This window comes from Oratosquilla oratoria, chromosome 18 (assembly GCF_046742065.1).
Source record: "Oratosquilla oratoria isolate Oo_2021 chromosome 18, ASM4674206v1, whole genome shotgun sequence".
Classification (NCBI taxonomy): Eukaryota; Metazoa; Arthropoda; class Malacostraca; order Stomatopoda; family Squillidae; genus Oratosquilla; species Oratosquilla oratoria.
In genome coordinates this window covers 15949467-15960852 of record NC_134794.1, presented here as the reverse complement: position 1 = coordinate 15960852, position 11386 = coordinate 15949467, and positions in this window count along the sequence as shown.

Sequence of the window (11386 nt, the reverse complement as noted above, 5' to 3'; positions counted from 1 at the left end):
GACTTTCCTCAAAAGGATGTCGTCTTCCACAAAATCTTGGAGTGGACGAAGAGGGAGGGTCACCAAGGGAATGAAGTGGTGGGGGTGAACAAGCTTTGGCTGTCAGTATGGAAGTAGAAAATTGAATAGGTCACTTCATAAGACTGTTGGAGAATGAGATAAGATGGACAGAAAATCTATATTTCAACCACTATCTGTGGTCCTCTTCAGCAGAATGATTCTGAGGATGATCACAGATAGTGGTCGAAATATACAGATTTTCTGTCCATCTTATCTCATTCTCCAACAGTGGGTCAATAAGTCTTATTTTACAAATGTGCTAACACCTTCTTAGGTCATTTCTTATTAACTTTTTTTGCAACCATTAGGCTTTTATTTTGATCATATGCTCTGGCTTTAGTTTTTATAGGAGAATAAAACCTTAGAGAATTAAGCATGGGTCATTTGTACAAGTATGGTGAAATAATTGAACTTTGTAGATGGGAATCTTGCAGGACCTATAATTGTCATGAAACAAAGATGTACATAGGATACATGTTTGGAATATTACAATGGGTTATTAATTCATGCTATAATTTTATGTTGATATGCATAGTATGCATTTTTCCCCCCTCTGAAACTTCATTGACCTCTTGACTTATTGTATGTAAATTATTTCAAGACATTTAGTTTATCGTGCCAATATGAAATATATCCTTTTATGTTATCAGTATTCTGTATGCACAGCAGTTACTCAGAAACTGTGCTGTTGTTTACTTGCTGCATCAGCAGTGAAAGATGTACCTCAAATAATGTTTGTACATTGACACAGAATTGAAGTTTCCACGTTCATGAAAAATTTCCAGCCACTTGGCTCTGGTAATGTGTTTTGTGTAGTTCACAGGGACTGTGTTCTTAGACCTTTACTGTTAAGGTAGATATGCTCAATCATGATTTGTGCAAATTACATAGTGACTTTCAAATCTTCCTCTATATGTTTTATTTTTCAAACCAATTGAATGTATTGGTTTTATTCCCAATTCAGCCAGTTATTAGAGTCTTACAGATTTATTTTCTATATATATTCATTTTTCAGTGAACTAATACAGGTGTCGTACCATGACCCTGATAATATGTGAATATTATTGTATAGGAAGGTGGCTGAAAAGAAGGAATACTTGGAGGGGAGGAAGTATGCTTGAAACCCAGCTGGTTGTGTTAGACTGTTCTCATTACAGGAGTAAATCACTGTTTTATGCACATGTTGAATTCATATTAGGATAGTGTTATCAGCATAGTGAAGATAAAGAAGAAAGTTATTCAAATACAGTTAAACTTTTCCTCTCTACTAGGAATTTGAAATGGGTGCAATTTTAAAAATTTGACGAGGTTTTGCTATAGTGTAATGGTCATATCAGGATTGCTTTTGTGTCCTTCACACAGAGGCCTTTCATTTCAGCCTTCCACATTGGTCATTGTTTGACAGGCCATTTGACCGAACAGTCAGTTTCAAGAGATCCACCAGAACTAGTGCTGCCAACTTGGGTGTCATGTAATGTTCATATTGGGTCAACCACAAAACGAAACTAATTGAACTAGCTAGGGGCTGCAGACAGCATGCCAACAATGTCTACCCCACTACAGCACAAGGGTTTTTGTCATCTTGCAGACATGATAAAGAATTACATGGAATAATCTTTGACATGATTGACTGCTTTAACTAATTGTCATCTGTTGGAATTTGTAATATAGTTGTCATGTTTTTTATGTAGTAACTTATCCTTTGCAATGATGTACAAGTTAAAGTGGTACTTCTTTGTACAAATGTTTGTATAAAGAGTAAAGTATTCTTTCATGATATTCTTTCAATCATCCTCATGAGTGCAGCCACAGTTCAAAAGTCGAAGACAATTGCAGGCATTTATGGATCATGCTAAACTAATGAGAAATGATGGTACCAGAATGCTGTATTTTGACAGCATACTATAATATGGATGTATGTAGTTCAGGCAAAAAGACCACTGCTTTAACTTTTGTTGGAGGGGGGAGAAATTGAGAAAATGGGCCATGTTTGCCATTGATAATTTGTCATGGTTTAAAGCAGGATGGTGTGAACGGGATGGGAATGGGTAGTTTTGGCTTCAAATATTTGTTCAGGTTTTCTAGTGGGTTATAGAATTATGTCCTGCTGCATGGCTTTAAAACCTTTGAATACCTGAAGGTGCATTTTGAAGGTCCTGTCAATATATGAAATGGGTGGGAATAGGTATGTGCCTCTGTCGTGGCTAGCTCCCTTGTAAGGGGTAGAAAGCTCTTGGTATATAAAGGTCTGGACTAGACCCAAGAACTCGTTCTTGGTACTCTTGGACTCTGCCTGTTATTTACTGCTGCTTGTGAACTGTAGCCATGACTATTGCTTTGCAGTCTACCTCATCCATTATTGTCTTATAAAATATTGATCAATGCCCTCTATTTTCCCTACCTTGTACAAGGAGAGCTGACAACCACAGCTATTGCTATCCTGCAATCCCCCTTAGAAATAGGCCCACATTTACCTAATCCAACATTCCCCTGAGATGCAGAGTTCAGCTTTCCTACTCAAAGGATGACTAATTGCTGCCTTATTACTTCCTTGTGATGCTTCTTGGGGTCAACTTTCACCAGGGAAGTCATTGCTGAGGTAGCAAGTAACTGACAGTGTGTTCAATTATAATTTCCTCCTGTCTAATGGTGACTTCATTCTTCTTGCTAGCAAAGGTTCTGTGGGGGGATGACGGATTCTGAAAGCTTCAAACACGCACAAGAATGGTGCAGGTCCAGTGGTTATTGCCTGGTATTGGGATCAGGGCAGTGGTACAGCTTGGGAGTCACTTTCATGCCTGAGCAACCTTTTTTAGGATCCACTCTTACCCAACATGGGGAAATAGAACATACATATACCAAAGGCTTTTTCCCCCTTACAAGGGAGGAAATAGAAAAGTTGCCTTAAAATACCATGGGCTTCCTTCACTTAGTTGGAAAGCCACTCCCACTGAGGTCACCTAATCTGCAGTTACAACAACAATTCAACCGCAGTCAACATAAGGGAGGTAGGGTGGCACCAGTTCTTCTAGACCAGGGGTGGGCAACTTTTTTAAACACGCATGCCAAAATCAGCCAATATTTGATGCATAAAAATTTCTCGTGCCTGCCGAAGTTGCTGGAGACAATCTATACTTCAAATATTGGGGGAACCTTTTCAAATAGAAAAAGATGCAGAAGCAGTAAAATCAAATATACTAAGTGAATTGCTAGTGATGTCATTTTGAATGCGAATTTTAGTGAAGTAATTTTCACTTGCAGATTGTTTTTGCCTTTATGTGCAATTCTAGCTGTTATATACAGTCATACAATTCAAAGACTCAATCTTGAGCATCAGCAAAAAAGTAGACAATAATTCATAATTTAATGTAATTTTGACTGGAACTTGTGTTTATGGCGAATATGCTACAGCAGGCTTCAGCATTTGATGTAATATTTCTGTTGAACAGACAATACCTCAATGGACAAAATCCCAATCAGTGAAAAGTGTCATATCCGGACAAAACCCCAGTGGCAATCTGTAGGTGGAGTAGGTTAGGTTATGTCACCCCCTTTCCCCCATTTTTCATTTTGAGGTTTTGTTGTATTCAATATATCTACGTCACTGAAAACGAGATAATCACTACGAATAACTAGTGCCTTTTGTGATCTGACACCTGCATTTTGCTTAGATTTACATTTGAATCCTCGTGTAGAGCATGGATTTTTCTTACCGATTATTTTCTTTGCTATGAAAGATGAAATTCGAATATATAAAAAAAAAAAGTGGTAAAGGAGTCATTCCACGTCTAGTCACCTGGATCAACTAAACCAAACGAAACCAGTGTTACCATGAACTTAACCAAACTGGCATATGCAAGGCTTCAAAGTTATTGTTTTTTGGATATCCATGACAGCACTGCATGGGGTAGAAACATGGAACATGTGAGAGCAAGAAAGAGTTTAATGGGCAAAAAATTCAGTAATCCCCACAAGTTCTCAAACTCATATATTTGTATTTTTCAATCATTTTTCGTATACATTGTCAGAATAAAACTAAGTTTGCAGTTTGGTTAAAAGTAATTAATTTCAAGAATATTCTTTGCTGCAAAAATTATGTCTAATTTATCTTGTAACTTGGCGCCACTCGCACGTGCTTGTACTGCATGACCCGTGCATGATGTCCCGACTGTTGCCCCGACTGATGATCATAGTGTGTGATGGTTTAGCAGTGGTGTCACAACACTGCTGTGTCTGTTTCCGTAAGTGCCATACAAGATTAGTCATTTTTATTACGTTCAGCGACCCAAAGTCATGAGTTTTGGCTACGGACCTGGCCCACCCCTGTCCTAAACCAAACAAAGCCTCCCCCTCTTGTACTCCCACAGTCCCACTCCGCCCTGTGTGACTATCATCTCCCTATCAACAGGGCAATAATGCCTACAATACGCGCGTGCGCGCACACACACACACAAATTAGTCAATTAAACCGCTGGAACATTGGTCAAACCTAAATTGATCAATTAGCGCATTAATTTTCTACCGAGTTACAAGGAGTTTCGCGACCCATTGGTTGCGAACCCCACCTTAAGCAAAGAAAAGACGGCGGTTCTTTGTAGCAAATCTGTTAATTACTGTACATGATCAGTAGAAATAGGCACATCGTTTTGGACGGCGAGTAAGGCAAGCCCACCTTTCAGGGAAGTCTTCAAACGTTAGACTGAGAACGAGCGTTTGGCATCTGCGTCTGTGACCGGCAGGATCAGCATGAAAGCGAGAAGCTTCGCAATGTTCGAGAACATACGAACGCCGGCATAGATTATTCTTTCGCGTTTTTCACAGACGCGAATGCAGGAGCGGGATGTATACATCGCTGTACCTCCGCCCACACAAACAACAGTGACTCATGTAAGGACAGGAATTTTGAAGGGATATTATTTTTGTAATTTCGTTTTATTTATCTGTTTATTTATTTGAGTGTTGATTTGAGAGACTGGGTATTATGGACGTCGTGACGGTTTTACTCAACCAAGAAGCAAAGTAGAAAATAGAGCCTTAATAGACCATGAATTTATTCTATTCTATGTCTGCCTATCAAGATGTGTTGGCAAAGAGCCTTACTATAATCATTGAAGAAGAACATACAATAGGAGATAGCTACAAATATATTTCAGCTGATTTTGGTTCAACTGAGTTTCGAGACGACATTAGAATGTTCTCGAACGTAGCGGGCGCACCGTAGCTCCGCCCACCCGTGACGTCACTAAACGTTCGGACAGAGGCGTAAGCTAAGGCCATTAATTTTAAGAGTAATAGGAAAAATTCCCAACTTTCAGTTCAGGATTCCACTAGAGAAATAGTTTAGGGAGAGATTGTAGCAGCTAGGGGCTCTGTTGAGAAGCGAAATGAAGTTTTACGAAATAATACAACAGGGAGGTTAGTAGTTTACCCATAGATACAAACACATAGCCGTCTCGTTCTTTTTCTGCGCAGCTAAAATTTTAATCTGATGCCAAAAATGATTCCGATAACAGGTATGAACACGTTCTGTAAGATTAATGAAAACAAATGTCAATATGTGAGTTAAATGATATAGTGCAGATATAGTAGGTAGATAATTATTATTATTGTTAAGTTTTTAATCTGATGCCAAAAATGATTCCGATAACAGATATGGAAAAAGGGGTTTAAGGTAGTGTACTTCACAAACACTTTGCGTATATACATTAGCTATGAGAGTGTAATCCTTAGAGTACAATTCTGTCTGTGATCGTTCTCTAATAAGAATACGGGGTTGAAGGTAGACACAGTGCTTGAAGGTAGACACAGTGCTTGAAGGTAGACACAATATTGTAAGTAGATTTATACAGTGACCGGAAGGTTGGAGCGTAAATAACTACGTTTTTCCACGTGCCTGTGACCTTACTTATGATGCCCATAAGAAAGAAAAAACTGTGTTATTAAATGTCTCGCATACCCATATATTTTTCATATTGTAAGGATCAATAGATTAGTTGGAGAAAACCACAATATACTTTTGTATTTCCTTACTATATTTTTGCTTCAGTGTAATAATTAACACATAGCAGACCTTCGCTTATTTTCTTTTACTACCCCCACTTGGGCATAGGCCTTTTCGCTACCCAGAACCAACCCCGAACGACCTGAGGAAAGGGGACGGAGTCAGTCGTGAATAACAAGGAGCAGTTTCCATTTATGGTCAGATATATCTATATAGACGATTGGGTGGTGGCAGCGTATACCTTGATTTTTTTTATTTCCCAAATCGTTCTTATGTGGGTATCTCTGATCACTCCCATTGGAGGTGCTCTTGGTTAAACACTAAATCAATCGACGGCACCACACTCAGTCTCATAGAATTTGGCGGCTTCGAGAACATTTGCGTATGAGCCTTTGGTAAGCTCCTTCGACCTGAGAGCAACTGGCACAGCGCCATCGTCAGATCTGCTCTATAGGACGTCAGTTGCCTAGTCCGGAAATGGAATATGCACCGAACGTCGATAGTACTCAGCAGTCAAGACCGGAACACTGTCACGCTGTGTCTGTCGTAGACTGATTCGAGGAACAGGAACGTCATCGTAAGCTTAGATTACTTCAACAAGCAGATTTAAATATCGTGAGAGTACTTCTCAGCATCCGCCCTGAACTCGGCGAATAGAGCTTTAATCTCACGAATCAATGTGTACGCAGATACCAGGTCACTGTCCTTCGTCTGCTGGGTTCTGCTCGTGTTGATTATAGGCGCCAAAATTGACTCTGCTACAACCAGTCTTACTAGGAAACGGGGTCTCGAATTGCGGCGAGTAACAACCTAATGCTGGCATCCAGCTTTATCTCATCTTCAAGGAAAACCACAACCAGAGGCAAAAACTCGACGAATACGAGAACGGCGTCATGCCGTTAGATCCATCTGATAGGACACAGGCCCACCAGCTTTTCTCGATTTGCTGAGAAAGCTTCACGAGCTCGGTGAGCCTTAGTGTCCTCATGTTGTTGAAGTTGATGTAGTTGTAGGCATCGTCGATAACCTGAACAGCAAGTTTCACTTCTTCACATCACAGGCCTTGGTCACCTAGTTCAGCTGGTGGTTGAAGCAGTGGATCGGTTTTGCAAGGGAGTATTGCTGCACAAATTATGAATATTCGTTAAATGTGTAGCACCAATAATGAATTCATAATTGGGCACAGACAAAAAATCTATTAGATATCCACCTATTATGAACCAAACCTTTTTTTTTTTTAACAAATCTTCATAATGTGTGCATGCCAATTGGATTCTTTTTATGTACGTCCAATTATGAATTCATTATTGGTGCTACACATTTTATGGATATTTATTATATGTGCAGATTCACAAAATGTCCGTTACACAGAGGGAGGTTCTCGTGTGCACGGAACGTCCTCTAAGCTACTCTTCAGAATCATGAACTAGACCATGAGCGATAAAAAAAAAAAAAAAAAAAATTGGATAGACTTTTGCTACCACGGTAGTAGTTGAAAAAAAATTACGCATTTTTATGTTGTCCTCATATAAAAAACGTAACTAGCATGAACGTATGTAGCTGAAACTGGCATATTCTTGCATAAGGGAAAATTCCAACTAAATCTAAACTTTTGAGATATAAAAATGACGAAAAAGACATTGTGCTATAACTGGGTCAAATTGGACTATTAAATGATGTGTGTATATATATGTATATATATATATATATATATATATATATATATATATATATATATATATATATATATATACATATATGAGTGGAAGGGTGGTGAGTTAGACACAGAGAACAGTTGGAGTTTTATTCACTGCCGTTACGTCCTTACCGGGTAAGGACGAAACGTCAGTGAATAAAACTCCAACTGTTCTCTGTGTCTAACTCACCACCCTTCCACTCATTTGTCTTCCATACTTCATGTATATATATATATATATTATATATATATATATATATATATATATATATATATATATATATATATATATATATATATGTGTGTGTATTCACTTGGTCTTTGGATCACGTGTTGGACTCGTGATCGACAGCTATTTCCCTCCTGGAAGAGAGCTCAGAGCTCGTAGGTCCGATCTATGGGTAATGCTATGACCTTGCACACACACACACACACCCAACTCCCCGCCCACGAGAGTCAGAGTAACGACCCGAGGCACAGCGATACCGAAATAATTTCGGCCCTGTGTGTGTGTGTGTGTGTTTCGTCTATAATATGCCTTGGATATCCTGCAATCATAGAGGGAGAGACTTTTATACTTTCAAGGGAATTTTCTGCATGAAATTTTTTGTATTTTGTTAGCTGTAATGAAATAACATCAAATTTGCCGGAACGTCAAATCCATATTTACAATGAACAACCACCTTTACTGCACCATCATATTCCATTTTCAAATTATTTCCTACGTTGTTGAAATAATCTACATTAGTGTAATGCTAAGAAGTTGCAAATAGACTTCTACATGTATGGGATCGAATTACTAAATAAAGTTAACGGAAATATCTGCAATTGTATATTATTTTTTGGGTAGACGGCGGATGCGAATGTCGTACTATTAGGTAGGTTGTGTGTACGCTCACCACTAAATATTGGAATGACGCATCGATTCGTGTGACTATTGAAGTCATTGTAATTTGCACTCATATTTGTTGTCATATGTGTCAGCCTTCTAAAAGCATGGGCAAAAGGTTCACGCTGTATCCCGTCTACCATTCCTGTTGTTTGGAGGAAACCCAAAGCTTATGGTTCAGACTGCTACTTCTGATTGGGAAATATAAATATTACAGCATCAAAAATCAAACATACTGTTAAATATCCTGATTTACCATTTACTATAAAGGCCAATACTTCACAGGAAGGATTTATCCTTCGCCAGAGCCTCAAAGAAAATGTGAAAATTATTAATGAGATGGTCAAGGTTCAACTATGAAAGGAAAACATAAAAGGGGCTCAGGCAGGGGCATTGAAGGAGATCCATGGTCGTTTTATATGCCAAGCGAATGTCATGGTAGTCGTGCAACAAGTTGCCGGAAATCCACTTCATTTTTTGGCACTGTCCAGCGCTTGTATTTTTTCTTCTTTTTTCCTTTTGACGAATGAATGAACTAAAAGTATTAACTTGCTGAAAACCATAATGCGAGGTTAGATGGGAGGTATACTAGGATGTGTCAAATATGAACTTGTAAATATCACTTTTTAATGAAGCTCATGAACCTGCAATGTGACAGGAAGATTCTTGTACCACAAAGAGAACTCTACAGGCTTCTAGTGATGACATTAGTGAATAGTGACACCAATTACTTTAGTGATTACCATGCAAGTTGTTGTTGTTGTTGTTGTTCCCTAGACTGTCTGTCCGAGCAGTCCCGTCTCTCCAAGGAATGCCACGGCCGAAACGGGGTTTTCTCAAATCCTTTATGGAGTGTATCTTATGTTGTTTGCGTACTTGATTGTGTATAATACAGTCTTCCGTTATGTGTTGAATATTATGGGGTGAAGTGTTACATCCTGGGCAGTTGTCCACAATGCAGTCATCCAGTCTCTTCTGGTAGCTTAGAAGTGCTGGGTGGTGGCTGCACCGCAGTCTGGCCAGGTGGACTCTGTCCTTTCGCGGGAGAGAGGATTCAGAGGGATGGATATCAGGGGATCTGGCATGCAGCAATGTGTTGTCTTTTAGTGTGTTAATGGAGCAGAGAGTGATATGATTATGAATATGTTTCCGGAGGCTGGTATTTGGTGGTTTTGAAGGAAGAGAAGAGAGTATTTCTGTGTGATATAGGTATTTTTTATGTTTCTTGGTGTGTGTGTGTGTTCTGCTATGTAGTGTAGCGGGTGTGTTGTGTTTGTGGAGGTTGTAGCAAGTGTTTGTGTGCCTCTCATGTCAAGGTGATCCTTGACTTTGAGGACTTTTGTTTCATAATGTAAATGGTCTGTAGGTGTTGTATATGTGCAGCCTGTAACTGTTTTTAAGGCTTTGTTTTGTATGGTCTGAAGGGTGTTGAGGTGTGTCTCACTGATATTAGGAGCCCATGCTGGACTTAAATAGTTCATCACTGAGCGTATGCATTATTTGTATATTGTAGTATTAGTTTGTTTTGTCCAGATGTTGTTCCAGTGATTGATTTAAGTGCGTTAAGTTTAGGTGTACATTTATTTTTTGTGTTTGTGATGTGTTGTTTGAATGACATGGATGTATTACTGTTGTTGATATAGAGATGAGGTATACATTTGTGTTCTTTTGTCCAGTTGGTGAGAAGTGTTGCTGTAGATTTGGCTGGAGCTATTTTGAGTCTGTAATAAACCATGTGTTGAGTGTATCAAGGTATGGCTGTATTATTTCTGCACCTTTGTCTGTGTTATGTGTGCATGCGATTGTTATGTTGTCTGCGTAGGAAGAGATTTGTATTGACATATATTTCGAAATTTCTTTTCATTAGAAACCATTACAAAATTATAATGTCACACATTATTTCAAAATTTAAACTCTCAACTGTTTAAACATTTGTAGAATTTTTTTTACAGAACAGCTATGTAAAATGAAACAAATGTTTTCTGGGACAAAATGATGACAAACGGAAATTATCTTGTGATACGGAAAAAAGAAACTAGCGGAAATTAACATAATTCAATTATACTCACACATCCACTCAGATAATCTCATTATCGAAATTTCAAAATAGGATAGACGAATGATTAAGTTGAAGAACCTATGTATGGCCATACCCAAATGTAATATTCTTATGATTAATTAATTGTTTAAAATGGTTGAATCGAGTAGCCATCATATATAATATTTTCTTGTTTATTAATTAATTATTTTATGTGTTTGTAAGAGTGGCAATGTTCAGCTTGGCCAAGACGCCAATAGCACTTTGAACGATCCTCCCCGACTATGTGTAGTTAAAATAACATTTGCTTCATCTGCGGTGAATGAACATCTAGCTCATAAAAAGAAAAGAAAGAGGGAAAAATATTAAAAAATGTTGAGATCATTCCATTGAGTATATTGTCCCTCATTTGAGGTGAGTGTAATAACGGTTTTGCAATTTGAATATCGATTCACCGGAAGTGAAACAGAAGTTGTTCGGACTATTTACAGTTTCTTGATATTATAATGTAGGATGACCTATTAAAACACCACATCAATATACAAAACTATTATCTATCGACAAAGTGGAAAAGGGACTTTTTGTACATTGAGTTCAAATCTGCTACTGACGCAATCTGCTTCGTCATGTTTCTGGAAGTTCATACACGTTCCCTGGACTTATGTTTTCAAAAAGAAACCACACCACGATGAATATGATAGT